The sequence below is a fragment of the Callithrix jacchus genome, chromosome 3 (assembly GCF_049354715.1).
Source record: "Callithrix jacchus isolate 240 chromosome 3, calJac240_pri, whole genome shotgun sequence".
Taxonomy (NCBI): Eukaryota; Metazoa; Chordata; class Mammalia; order Primates; family Cebidae; genus Callithrix; species Callithrix jacchus.
The window spans coordinates 68,935,120-68,948,454 of NC_133504.1; the positions used below are offsets into that span (position 1 = coordinate 68,935,120).

The following is a 13,335-nucleotide window of genomic DNA, read 5'->3' on the forward strand; positions in this document are numbered from 1 at the left end:
ACTAACTGGAATCCATAGAGGATAATTAGACTCAGTTACAAGGAAGATTATAATGAACCTCTATGTTATATATTTACTATTGGCCAGGCACTGGGAAAGCTGCATTAAATGTATTTGCTCATTTATTTGGTAACAAATTTATTTTTTCTTTTGTCCTGTCTCATTTCAGAAACATAAAAAGCAGCTTAGAGGAATACTTAACTACAAAAATATAATTTTAAAAAGTGAGTAATTTTTAAAAATTGCAACAGTGTAAACGGAGCCATGTCTAAGGCCAAAAACGTATAACATAATGACATGCACACTTGATACTGATGAACCACACACTTGGCTCTAGGCTTTCTAGCAGCTAGTTCAAAGAAAGAAAACCAGTCAGTTATGCAAATCAGCAAGCCCATAAGATTAAAGCACAGCAAGAGATGTGAAACTATTCCTAGTGAAGAGGAACCATACATGATGGACAAAACAACTCACTCTACAACATTCACAAATAGAGTTTCAAATACACATTTCAAAAGCTATTTCTTAAATTGCCATTGAATATAAACTGACAATTTTATATCTAACTAAAGCAAGTCTGCATATAACCCTGTGAAGTGGACGTCATTCTCCAGTCTGGTGAAAAAAAGTAAGACTCAAAGAGGTTGACTAATGTGTCCACAGACACACCACATGAAGTGCACACTAGCTCAGGTTTGTGCAAGGTTTTCATACGACCAACACTGCTCGAGCAAGGCCGAACCACAGAACAAAAGGACTCCTCTTGATCAAAAGTTATTCTCCACCAAAGCCATCATGATGCAGATGCATCTTCTTCTCAAAAGACTAGAAAACAGGTTTCTCAGGAGGCAATATTATAAGTCTGTTGAATGAGACAGGCCCTCCTCAATTTCAGGGTGGTTTCTAGCGTCTGTGCTCATTTAAGTATTTGTTTAAGTGTCACTAAAGCAGGTGGCTCCCTAAGTACCAGCCTGCAGAAGAGGTTGACCCTGTGGAGGGGCAGGGGGAAACAAGACTGGTTATGTTGCAGGTGTCCTCCCAGGTACCCTCTCAGAACCAGCAGGTAAAGGCATCTCTGGGTACATTTCCCTCCTCCTGTAGGACTGGGTGACAGGAAGAGATGCTCATGAGAAGAGGAACAGGAAGGGGAGGGTGGGAAGTCTGGCTGGATCACATTGAAGGGCTCGCAGTGGCAGGCCCAGGAAGCAGGGATATGCTTCTCACACTCAAGCAGCCATGTGCAGGGCAGTAACAGCTGAGCAGCAGTCCTCAAGTCAGAACAAGAGGGCTTCCCAGAATCACATTCCCAGCCCCGCCCCAGACTTACTAAGAATCTCAGGGCAAGTTGACCCGGGATGATTCTGATGGGCAAAACACTTGAAAACCTCCGAGCTAGGACTTGCAGCAAAATCTGTTCTTTAAACTCACCGATATTTACAAAGGGCCCCTCATGTGCCAAACTTGAAGTCAGTCCCAGGAAAGAGAGAGGAGCACCAAGACAAGACCTCTTCTTCAGAGTACAGTCACTGGAGACAGACATTTGACAAATAAACACAGAAATAGACACACACTAATTCGTGCCTTTCTCTCGACTAGAATCAAATCTGTCAGCTTGCAGTGGAATGTACTGAACTTTCCAGGGCCCAGGACACTCAGTTTTAAGAAGTATGAGGAGCTGCATTTCAAAAAGGCATAACCTGAGAAGAGAAAAGCACCCTCTGGTGGCTCTCTGGGTGGCAGCACCTACAGGAACCTCCAGTCCTAAGAGGGCAGATATGGGATCTCCAAGGCAGGAAATCCCAGAGTAGCCAGAATGTCCACAGGCCCTGGTGTGTTTCAGTCATAAATCTCTCCTCAGTATCAAACCAGTCACTCTAGGAAAAGAGTGTCCATTGCTAAGTGGGTTTACTTCTGAACACCTGGACTCTGCTGTGGAGTCAAGTTACATATCTATAGGTTAGGCATGGCCTGAGTCCATCTCCACTCTCCCCCGACTCTAACACGCAGCATGGCCTGGAACACAGAGGTACTCAATATAAATGTGATGCATAAATAAATGAACCACACTATCCCATCTAGCCCGACATTGTCTGCTTTGTCAGACTTAGGGAAGACTGGACAAATAATCACAATGGTTAAGTCCCCGAATTCTCTGAATAATAAATGACTTCTTAAAATATTGAAATATAATCTATGTCCTTCCTAAGAGTCTCTATGAAAAGAATAATATTCACAAGGGGTATACTTTGTGCTTGGAGCTAAGCCTGGTATAGCTTAATTTGCAGTAGAGTAACATGTAAATTTATGATAATAAATTATATTATTTAAATGAAATTACAAAAATAAGAGTGGCTCACTCATATTCAACTTTCATGAATGCTGACACCTCCTAAAGAACATGGAGGTCTGATCTGTATTCAGGCCTGAATACCAGTATGAACTACAAGAGCTCAGGGACTACTGATTTGAAGTATGTCCATGGGAAGCCCAGTCAAATACCCGCATGGTATACTTAGCATTTCCAGCACGTCTGCACTCCAGAAGCCATGAGGAAATCCACTCAGTGCAGGGATCTGGGCTATGAGATGGCACCCACAAAGTCACTCAACACTAGCTCTCAGAGACTCCCAGGAATAAAGGTCATAACAAGAAGGAAGAGAAAACGCATGCATTTGATGATATGGTGGAAGAATTAGAAGGGCAGGGAGAGAGAGAAAAGCACAGAATGGGGTAAAAAAAAAAACCCTCAAAGAACTATTTGCAATGGTGTTTAATCCACAGAATCCAAAAGCAAACAAACCAGTCAGTAGCCTCTGAAGGAGGGAATTGATTTTGAGATATGTTGATTATGCCTCTAACTCTTAAGCTTGTAAAATACTCTACTGAATTAAGAAACACAAGAGGCTGAGAAATACATCTGGCCAAAAATTTAATCCATCCGAGTTGAAAGGCCATGGCACACCAGCAGAGAGAGAGTTGGCTAAGTAGTTCATCAGTGCACAGCCATGGTCTCTCACTGGATTCTACTTCTAATGCTAGGCCTCTGTCCACCACATCTGGCTGAGCTCAGGGCATGGGGTATAGCATCTGTACCTGTGGGATGTTTGCAAGAGGGATGATGCTGACCACAGAAACAGCTTCATTCACCTCCAGATGAGTGACATCAAATCTTCATTATTCAGAATTTTGGAACCCTGTCTTTGAGGTTTGCTGCCTGTAAAAAGCCCACATTACTCCCAACTACCATCCTTAGAAAGTACATGAAAGAAGTGGTTAAAAATGTTAGCTTTGGTAGAAAAGCTGACTTTTAATGTTCACAGCACAAAGAAATAATAAATATTCAAGGTGATGATAGGCTAACTGATAGAGTTTAGCTGTGTCCCAACTCCAAATCTCAACTCGAATTGTAATCCCCACATGTTGAGAAAGGGAGGTAATTAGATCATGGGGGCAGTTTCCTCCATGCTGTTCTCATGGTAGTGAGTTCTCAGAAAATCCAATGGTTTTATAAGTGTTTGTAAGTTTCTCTTTTCCTCTTCTCTCTCCTGTCACCTTGTGAAGAAGGTGCTTGTTTCTCCTTCACCTTCTGTCATAATCATAAGTTTCCTAAGGCCTCCCCAGTCATGTGGAACTGTGCAACAATTAAACTTCTTTCCTTTATAAATTACTCAGTCTTGGGTATTTCTTTATAGCAGTGTGAAAATGAACTAATACAGGAAATTGGTACCAGTAGAGTAGGACACTGTTATAAAGATAACCTGAAAATGTGGAAGTGATTTTGGAACTGCGTAATGCACAGGGGTTGGAACAGTTTGGAGGGCTTGGAAGAAGACAGGAAGATTTGGGAAAGTTTGGAACTTCTAGAGATTTGTTGAATAGTTTTGACCAAAATGCTGATAGTGATATGGACAATGAAGTCCAGGCTGAGGTGGTCTCAGATGGAGATGAGGAACTTGTTGGTAAATTGAATAACAGTGACTCTTGCTATGCTTTAGCAAAAAGACTGGCAGTATTTTGCCCCTGTGGGGGAGAGATCTGTGGAACTTTGAACTTGAGAGATGATCTGAAATTGGAACTTATGTTTAAAAGGGAGGAAAAGCATAAAAGTTTGGAAAATTTGCAGCCTGATCATGCAGTAGAAAAGAAAAACCCATTTTCCAAAAAGAAATTCAAGGTGGCTGCAGAAATTTGCTAAGTCACGAGGAGCCAAATGGTCATCACCAAGACAATGGGGAAAATGTCTCCAGGGAATGTCAGAGAGCTTTGTAGTAGCCCCTCTCATCACAGGCCCAGAGGCTTAGGAGGAAAAACGGTTTTATGGGCCAGGCCCAGGAACCCCTCTGCTGTGTGCAGCCTTAGGATGTGGTGCCCTGTGTCCCAGATGCTCCAGCTCCAGCCATGGCTAAAAGAGGCCAAGGTACAGCTTAAGCAGTTGCTTCATAGGGTGCAAGTCCCAAGCCTTGGTGGCTTCCCCATGGTGTTGGGTCTGCGAGTGTGCAGAATACAAGAGTGGAGCTTTGGGAGCCTCCACCTAGATTATAGAGGATGTATGGAAATGCCTAAATATCCAAGCAGAAATCTGCTGCAGGGGTGGAGCCCTCATGGAGAACTTCTGCTAGGGCCATGCAGAGGGGAAATGTGGGGTTGGAGCCCCTACACAAAATCCCCACTGAGGCACTGCCTAGTAAAACTGCAAGAAGAATGGTACCATCCCTTAGACTCCAGAATGGTTGGTCCACCGATAGCTTGCATCATCTACCTGGAAAAGCCACTGGCACTTAATGCCAGCCCATGAAGGAGCTGCCCAAGGCTGTGGGAGCCCACCCCTGTATCAGCATGCCCAAGATGTGAGACATGGAGTCAAAGGAGATCATTTTGGAGCTTCAAGATTTAATGACTGCCCTGCTGGAGTTTGGACTTGCATGGGGCCTGTAGTCCCTTTGTTTTAGCCAAACAAAGGGACTACATTTTGTTTGAAATGTAGTCCCATTTGAAATAGGAGCATTTACCCAATGCCTGTATCCCCACTGTATCTAGGAAGTAACTAACTTGGTTTTGATTTTACAGGCTCATAGGTGGAAGGAATTCACTTTTTCTCAGATGAAACTTTGGACTGTAGACTTTGAGTTAATGCTGAAATGAGTTAAGACTTTGCGGGACTATTGGGAAGGCATGATTGGTTTTGAGATGTGAAAAGACATGAGATTTGGGAGTTACATGGTTTGGCTCTGAGAACCCACCCAAATCTTATCTTGAATTGTAATCCCCACATGTCAAGGGAGGGAGGTAACTGGATTATGGGGGCAGTTCCCCCATGCTGTTCTCATCATAGTGAGTTCTCACAAGATCTGATGGTTTTATTAGCATATGGAAGTTCCTCCTTCACTCTTCTCTCTCCTGCCACCTTGTGAAGAAGGTACTTGTTTCCCCTTTGCCTGCCACCAAAATTGTAAGTTTCCAGAGGCCTCCCAGCCATGTGGAACTGTGAGTCAATTCAACATCTTTCTTTTATAAATTACCCAGTCTCAGTCATTTCTTTATTGCAGTGTGAAAACAGACTAACACACTAACTGATTTGATCATTACACATTGTACATATGCATAATTTTATATATGAGATATCACTGTATCCCATAAGTATGTACAACTAAAAATAAAAAATAATATGTTGGTTCTGAAGTCAGAGACTCAAAGATTAGAATTCTGGGCTTGTCATTTAGTAGCCATGCAACCTTGGGCAGGTTTATTTATGTCTGTGAGCCTTAATTTCCTCAAGGTTAAAATGCAGATTACAATAATATCTATCTTAGAGATTTACTGTAAGAACCAAATGATATGACATAAGCGAATCTGTTGGCAAATGCTAGGAAATAATAAGCTTTCAATATATATATTTTTAAAGTTCTACTTCTCATCTGAATCCAAAGATATCAAATGACTTCCCTGAGGTGATATAAAGGCAACCCAGCACCATTTGCTTCTCAATATCATGGATTGGTTTCAATTGCTACTTTCATTATATATTATTTATCCCCTCATCTAGTCTATTAGTAAATGTGTTAAATTTTAAAAGAGTCTTGTTTCATTTCTCTCAAACATTTCAACCTCTTTGGAGAAATTGTTATTAACCATCACTTGCTGTTCATAAACATTCAGTTAGGCTGACATCCAAATGTCAAGAGTTCAGACATGTAAACGTAAAAATAATTTTGCTAGTAAAATTTCATGAGCTTCCACATAAAGTGTTTCAATTAACTCCATTTTGTTAGATGTGATCTAATCCTTAAAACAGCAATTAATCTCAGCTAGTAGTATTCTGATTGTTTTTTCATCACATTTAAAATATCCTTGAGGACAGGACTGTGGCTTGTACTTCCTTCATATCCTACACAATCTCTGATATAGCAATAGGACTAAGTAGATGTTTAATATCCATCTGATCAGGCATATCTTTGGTATGAATAAATGCAAGTTCAGGGAAAAAGAATAAACCAAGTCTCTTTCTCAAACTAAAGGCTAAATTATAAGAAAATTCTAATTGTTCCAATAAAAGCAATTACTTTCAGCTACTGTGACAAAATAAGATTACAAAGACAGAGTGAACCAGCCTCCTTGAGTTACTGGACCCACTTTTCTCACTGGTCCATGTGAATGTACAGTGAGAAGGAGAGATGCTTCTTTTTGTTAAAAAAAATTATAGTAATAAAAACCAAAATCTAAACTTAAAGTTTTCAGCCTATGGGTACACATGAGATGTCAGTGATAATAGTACCTCCCCCTTAACTGGCTTGTTGTGATTTGAATAACAAAAAACTTCAACAATGCCACTCTTGTGCCACCTTTTTAGCTGTCACTTGTGTGACCACAGAATGGCGTTTTCTTTGCCCACCGTTTACACTACACTTAAGTCATAGAATGCAACCCCTTGCCAGTCCATGAAGATCCTAATTCCTTGCCTAAAATTGTGTGCCTAGTTTTCACAAACCTATAAACCTACCAGATGCCAAAATGGTACCCACCAGATGCCAAAACGGTTCCCTTCCACGCTCTTGACCCCAGCCACACAGTGGTCCTCACAGTGCAAAGAAAAAAGCCACAGTCCTGGAGTCCTCACCTACCAAGTCCACATTTGCCATGATATTTGTGATTAGACACGTGTGCTCAAGGGTCAGATCACTTAGGAGAGAATTCTGGCTCTAATACTCACTAACTCTGTGAACTATGGTAATTAATGAGCCTGTCTTAGCTTCAGTTTCCTTATCTGTAAAATGGTGATGATACAACTGAGGCTTATTGCAAAGAGTGGATGCAATAAGGAACATAGCAGCTAGTATAGTTTCTGGCACATAAGAAACACTCAATAAATGTTCATTATTATTATTATATTACACCCTGAGAATAAATCACTAGAGTTATGCCCTAAGATATCATTTAATGGCTAGCTGATATAACTGCAGGGAAACCCTAAAAGTGAATCCTTTTTTGACAGGCATTATATTAGGCCCTATCATATAGTTTAACATTCACAAACACTGAAGTAAATGTTGCTATCACTGTTTTTACAGGTTCATAGAAGTTACTTACCCAAACTTAATTTGTTTACACAAAACAATAGACAATGGCTGTCCAAAGTCCCAGTTTTCTCCACTAACTCATGGTGCCTCTCTCACACTTTGGAAAACTTGAGACCTTTTCAATGGTGCTATAGTTAACATAAAAATCAGCAACACACTCACGGGTTTAATCTGCTGTCCAGAAAGTTGCCCTGACTCCTGCCCACTTCAGCGTCTGTCCACAGTTCATAAGGATACAACCATCTACACAGCTGCTGGATTGTCATCACATTTGAAGTTGTATTTATTTTGAAGTCCACAAAGCATGTGTCCTTACAAAAGTAATGGATGTGACCCTCAAACACTGATGACTTCCCAGCAGGGGCCCACTGGTTGGTTTATCTGAAAGACTTTGAACCCATGGCTCTTCCAAGCCGCTTCACAGGGAAAGACTCTAAATCAACTCATCCTTTATGAGCTGCTAACTTCCTAAACTGGAGTTGGGGGCCTCCTTGTTTGGAGGAGACATGGAGGGGTCTGGGACAATGTCTGAGCTGCTCTTTTCTGTCTCTGGCATGGAACACTCCCTGGGGTTAAGAATGTGCCCACCTCCCCTGTTGGTGAAAGCTGCATCCCTCTCATCTCTGTGTGCAAACACTATTTTCTGTGCTGACTCCTCAGTTTCCTCCCATCAGCAAGTGTCATCTTCTATACTTTAGGGGGCTAAATCCCAGCAAGACCTTGCCGAAGTTCTTCCCCTAATGAAGATAGAAGGGCACATTGAAAAGATGATCTGAGAGTCTCCTCCTGAATTTCTTCTTCCAATTTCTGCATTCTCTTATGGACGAGGTACAAGGTTTTTTACTCACTCTCGTTTCCCGAGTCAGTATACAACAGATGAGTTCATTTAATGTGGACAAATCTCTTCTTTTTAAGTCAAAAATTATTATTACTACAGTAATGGATCTACATTTGCAAACTGCTTAGAAATCAGGAACAGCCAAATAAAACCCATACTTTCTTCTGCATTCCCTTGGTAATTTTTATGTTCCTCTATTATTATTTTGAAGACCATTGTTTACATATCTGGCTCTCCAGCTAGTCTGTAAATGCTTTAAGAGCCAACACTAGGTTTTAGTCATTTTTGTAACCTTAGCAAAATGCTCAGTTCCTGAAATGCAGTAGGTGATCAACAAATGTCTGGTTGAATGAATTTAATGGAATCCTCAGACTTTAGAGAAGGAGGGCCCTTGAGCAAATCTAATCTGAATTTTTCTCATTTTACAGTACTGTCTTTGCACTGAACTCCAATCAGGTTTAGAGATTACAGAGATGGCAATACCATCAACTAACTTCTCCCACTCCTTCTTCCTTTTGTGGTTCTTCTAGCCACTCAAGGGGCATGAAAGGAGTTCCAGGCTCCTCCATTCAACCAATTTCTTTACAGTTTATCAAGTTTTCCCAAAATAATATGCCTGGCCAGTTTCAATTTAAAAAGCTTTTCTAATGCTGTCTTTTTCCTCTCTTAGAGAGTCCAACTTTGCAAATCTTTGTAATATTTATGTTTATAAGAATATAAGTAGCAGACATTTATTGGCAGGTACTCCATGCCAGGCACTGTGTAGGGCTTTATATACTTTGTCTCATTTAATTCTCATGTCAACCCTATGAGGCTCAGACAGGATAAGTGGTTGCCCAAGATGACACAGCTAATAAGTGGCCAAGCCAGAATTTGATCTAAGTCCAGCTTCAGAGCCCTACTTCTTTAATCTAATCTAGCTGAGAAAATCACCCATATTTTTCTCATGTAGCTATTTTGAAGGTTTTAATCTTAAGGATCAACTGCTTTCATTATACTATGGATGTGAACTATTTCTAATATGTTGATGAAAAGTATTAAGTAGGAAATAATTGTATTCCTAAACTAACCCCATAAAACGGGATAGACTTCTATTATGAAACGTCTTTGAAACAAGAGTTCAGAAGGGAAACAGAACAGGAAAGCACATAGAAACCTGAGGTGCTTATCATATCTGCTTGATGCACTGGCCAGCAGTTGTCCTTCAGATGGAGCAGTGAAGTAGCAGGAGATCACCCGCTCTGTAAGGTGACACATCTTGATTAAATTTTTAAAAGGAAGAAAAGGAGAGTGTAACCTCTGTTCTGCCTACTTGAAGGTTACAACATATGCAAGAGGCTGATGTTTGCTTTTACTGGCTGTGGAAACATATCATGTAACTCTTGCCTACTCAGGAATCCAGTTTGGGAAGGGAATTCCTATAGATGAATTCCAAGTAGCTGACTTTATTAACATCTTGGGACATTAAGTTGCTTCTAACCTAATTATTCAGGCTATTTTCAAACACAGATTGTGTCATCGCCAACACTCAGTCCAAAGGCTAAAATAAAACAATCCTTGGAAAATTCCAGCAGCATTCTCATCAGCAGGCTCTGACCTTCAAAAGGCTCACTGAAATGCTGGTGCAAAGGTCCAGCATTCTCTGCTCCTCATGTGCACTTCTGAGCATTCCCAACTCAGACTATTTGCAATCTAAAATTCTTTACTCACCCCCACTTGCTTGGCAAAAGACTTTCCCTACTGGGACGTGCCACAACTTGTAGGAAGAACTCAACTAATTAGAAACACTGCACTGACAGTGGTGGTGAATAAGTTGTGCCAGGTGTTCATATGTCCTTAATACCAGCCATGTTAGGTTATATATAACAACATAAAGTCAGGGTAATGGAATGCCTGGTCTTGCAGGCTGTGTCTCTAGCCATACATTGCATTTTAACCCATATCACAGACTAATTAAATATACAAAAAGTTATAGTTTTTAGCTCAAATTTTCAAAGAGGAGAGAAAGAAGTCTAAAATGTATTAAATACCTACTAAAGGGCAGGCCTTGTGCTGAGAGCTTTACTTATGTTACCTCTATAATTCCCACCATAGTAATACAAGGGAGGTATTACTGTCTCCATCTCACAGATAAGGAAATGTAACTGCTGAAGGATTAAATATCCTGCCCAGGTGAGAGGTAAAGACAGGATGGAAACCTGAATTATGTGAACCCAAATTCCATGTGTGTTTTCACTAGCAGATCAAAGTTTCCCCACACTGCCTAGTCCAGGACCAAAAGCATAGGAATAATGGTTTTAAAAATACAGATTCTGCAGTCAGGCTTCCTGGGTGTTTAATCTGCTCTGTTCAGTTTCTAGGTATGTGACCTCGTCAAGTTGCTTAACTCTCTTAAACTCAGTTTCTCATGTTAACAAAAAGAATAGAGATCATTATAATGCTACCTCATGGATTTTAATTATTTGACAATAATTATGACTGATATTGTTTGGCTGTGTCCCCACCCAAATCTCAACTTGAATTGTATCTCCCAGAATTTCCACATGTTGGGGAGGTAATTGAATCATGGGGGCTGGTCTTCCCTGTGCTATTCTCATGATAATGAATAAGTACCATGAGATCTGGTGGGTTTACAAGGGATTTCTGCTTTTGCTTCTTCCTTCTTTTCTCTTGTTGCTGCCATGTAAGAAGTGCTTTTCATCATGATTCTAAAGCCTCCCCCGCAATGTGGAACTGTCTAAGTCCAATTAAACCTCTCTTTTTTCCCCAGTCTAGGGTATGTCTTTAGCAGCAGTGTGAAAATGGACTAATACAATAAATTGGTACCAGTAGTGTGTCATTGCTGAAAAGATACCCAAAAATGTGGAAGTGACTTTGGGACTGGGTAACAGGCAGAGGTTGGAACAGTTTAGAGGGCTCAGAAGAAGACAGGAAAATGTGGGAAAGTTTGATACCGCCTAGGAACTTGCTGAATGGCTTCAACAAAAATGCTGATAGTGATATGAACAACAGGTCCAAACTGAGGTGGTCTCAAAAGGAGATGAGGAACTTGGGAACTGGAGCAAAGGTGACTCTTGCTATGTTTTAGCAAAGAGACTGGAGGCATTTTGCCCCTATCCTAGAGATTTGTGGAACTTTGAACTTGAGAGAAATGATTTAAGGTGTCTGGCAAAAGAAATTTCCAAGGAGCAGAGCGTTGAAAATGTGACTTGGGTGCTGTTAAAAGCATTCCATTTCAAAAGGGAAATAGCATAAAAGTTTAGAAAATTTGACGCCTGATGATGCGGTAGAAAAACAAAGTCCATTTTTGATGAGAAATTCAAGCTGGCTGCAGAAATTTGCATAAGTAGCAAGAAGCCTAATGTTAATCCCCAAGACCATGGGGAAAATGTCTCCAGGCCTTGTCAGAGAACTTCACAATAACCCTTCCCATCACAGGCCTTGAGGCCCAGGAGGAAATAGTGATTTCTGTGGGCTGGGCCCAGGGTCCCATGCTATGTGCAAACTAGGGACATGATGCGTTGTGTCCCAGCTGCTCCAACCATGACTGAAAGAGGCCAATATAGAGCTCAGTCTGTGGCTTTGGGGATGGAAGCCCCAAGTCTTGGCAGCTTCCATATAATGTTGAGCCTGCAGGTGCACAGAAGTTAAGAATTGGGAACCTCCACCATGATTTCAGAAGATGTATGGAAACACCTGGATGCCCAAGAAAAGTTTGCTGCAAGGGCAGGGCCCTCATGAAGAATCTCTGCTAGGGCAGTGTGGAAGGGAAATGTGGGGTCAGAGCCCCCACACAGAGGTCCCACACAGGGGCATTACCTAGTGTAGCTATGAGAAGAGGGGTGCCATCCTCCAGATCCCAGAATGGTAGATCCACCAACAGCTTGCACCGTGCACCTGGAAAAGCTGCAGACACTCAACACCAGCCTGTGAAAGCAGCCAGGAGGGAGGCTGTACCTTGAAAAGCCACAGGGGTGGAGCTACCCAAGACCATGGGAACCTACCTCTTGCATCAGCATGACCTGGATGTGAGACATGGAGTTTAAGGAGATCGTTTTGGGCTTTAAAATTTGAATGCCTCAGTGAATTTCAGACGTGCATGAGCCCAATAACCCCTTTGTTCTGGCCATTTTATCCCATTTGGAACAGCTATATTTACCCAATCCCTGTAGCCCTGTTGTATCTAGGAAATAACTAGCTTGCTTTTGATTTTACAGGCTCATGGGTAGAAGGGACTTGCCTTGTCTCAGATAAGACTTTGGACTGTGGGATTTTGGGTTATTGCTGAAATGAGTTAAGACTGTGGGGGACTGTTGGGAAGGCATGATTGGTTTTGAAATGTGAGGACATGAGATCTAGAAGGGCCAGAGGTGGAATGATACGGTGTGGCTGTGTCCCCACCCAAATCTCAACTTGAATTGTATCTTCCAGAATGCCCACATGTTGTAAGAGGGACCCAAGGGAGTTAATTGAATCAAGGGGGCCTGTCTTTCCTGTGCTATTTTCGTGATAGTGAATAAGTCTCACAAAATCTGATGGGTTTATCAGGGGTTTCTGCTTTTGCTTCTTCCTCTTTTTCTCTTGCCACTACCAGGTAAGAAGTGCCTTTTGCTTCCCACCATGATTCTGAGGCCTCCCCAGCCAAGTGGAACTGCAAATCCAATTAAATTTGTTTTTCTTCCCAGTCTGGGGTATGTCTTTATTAGCAGCATGAAAATGAACTAATACGATAACTATCATCATTTTTTTTCCACCAAGCCTCATCACCTGTTAAATAAAATATTAAGTTCTTACTACAGTCCAGGTACTACACTGAGGGTTTTTACATGAATTATCTTCTTTCAATTCTTACAGTAATCCAACAGTTCTTGATCACTTACTACATAGCAAAATCTGTCTTAAACACTTTACTCATATTAACTA

The 13,335-nt window shown here is 41.3% G+C and overlaps 1 protein-coding gene across 8 annotated transcripts in view; it reads right to left on the reverse strand.

The window, feature by feature from the left end:
- The window catches only part of LOC144581750 (uncharacterized), a 259,124-nt gene that overhangs the window by 151,216 nt on the left and 94,573 nt on the right, over positions 1-13,335 (reverse strand). The gene's annotated exons all lie outside the window — the stretch shown is intronic.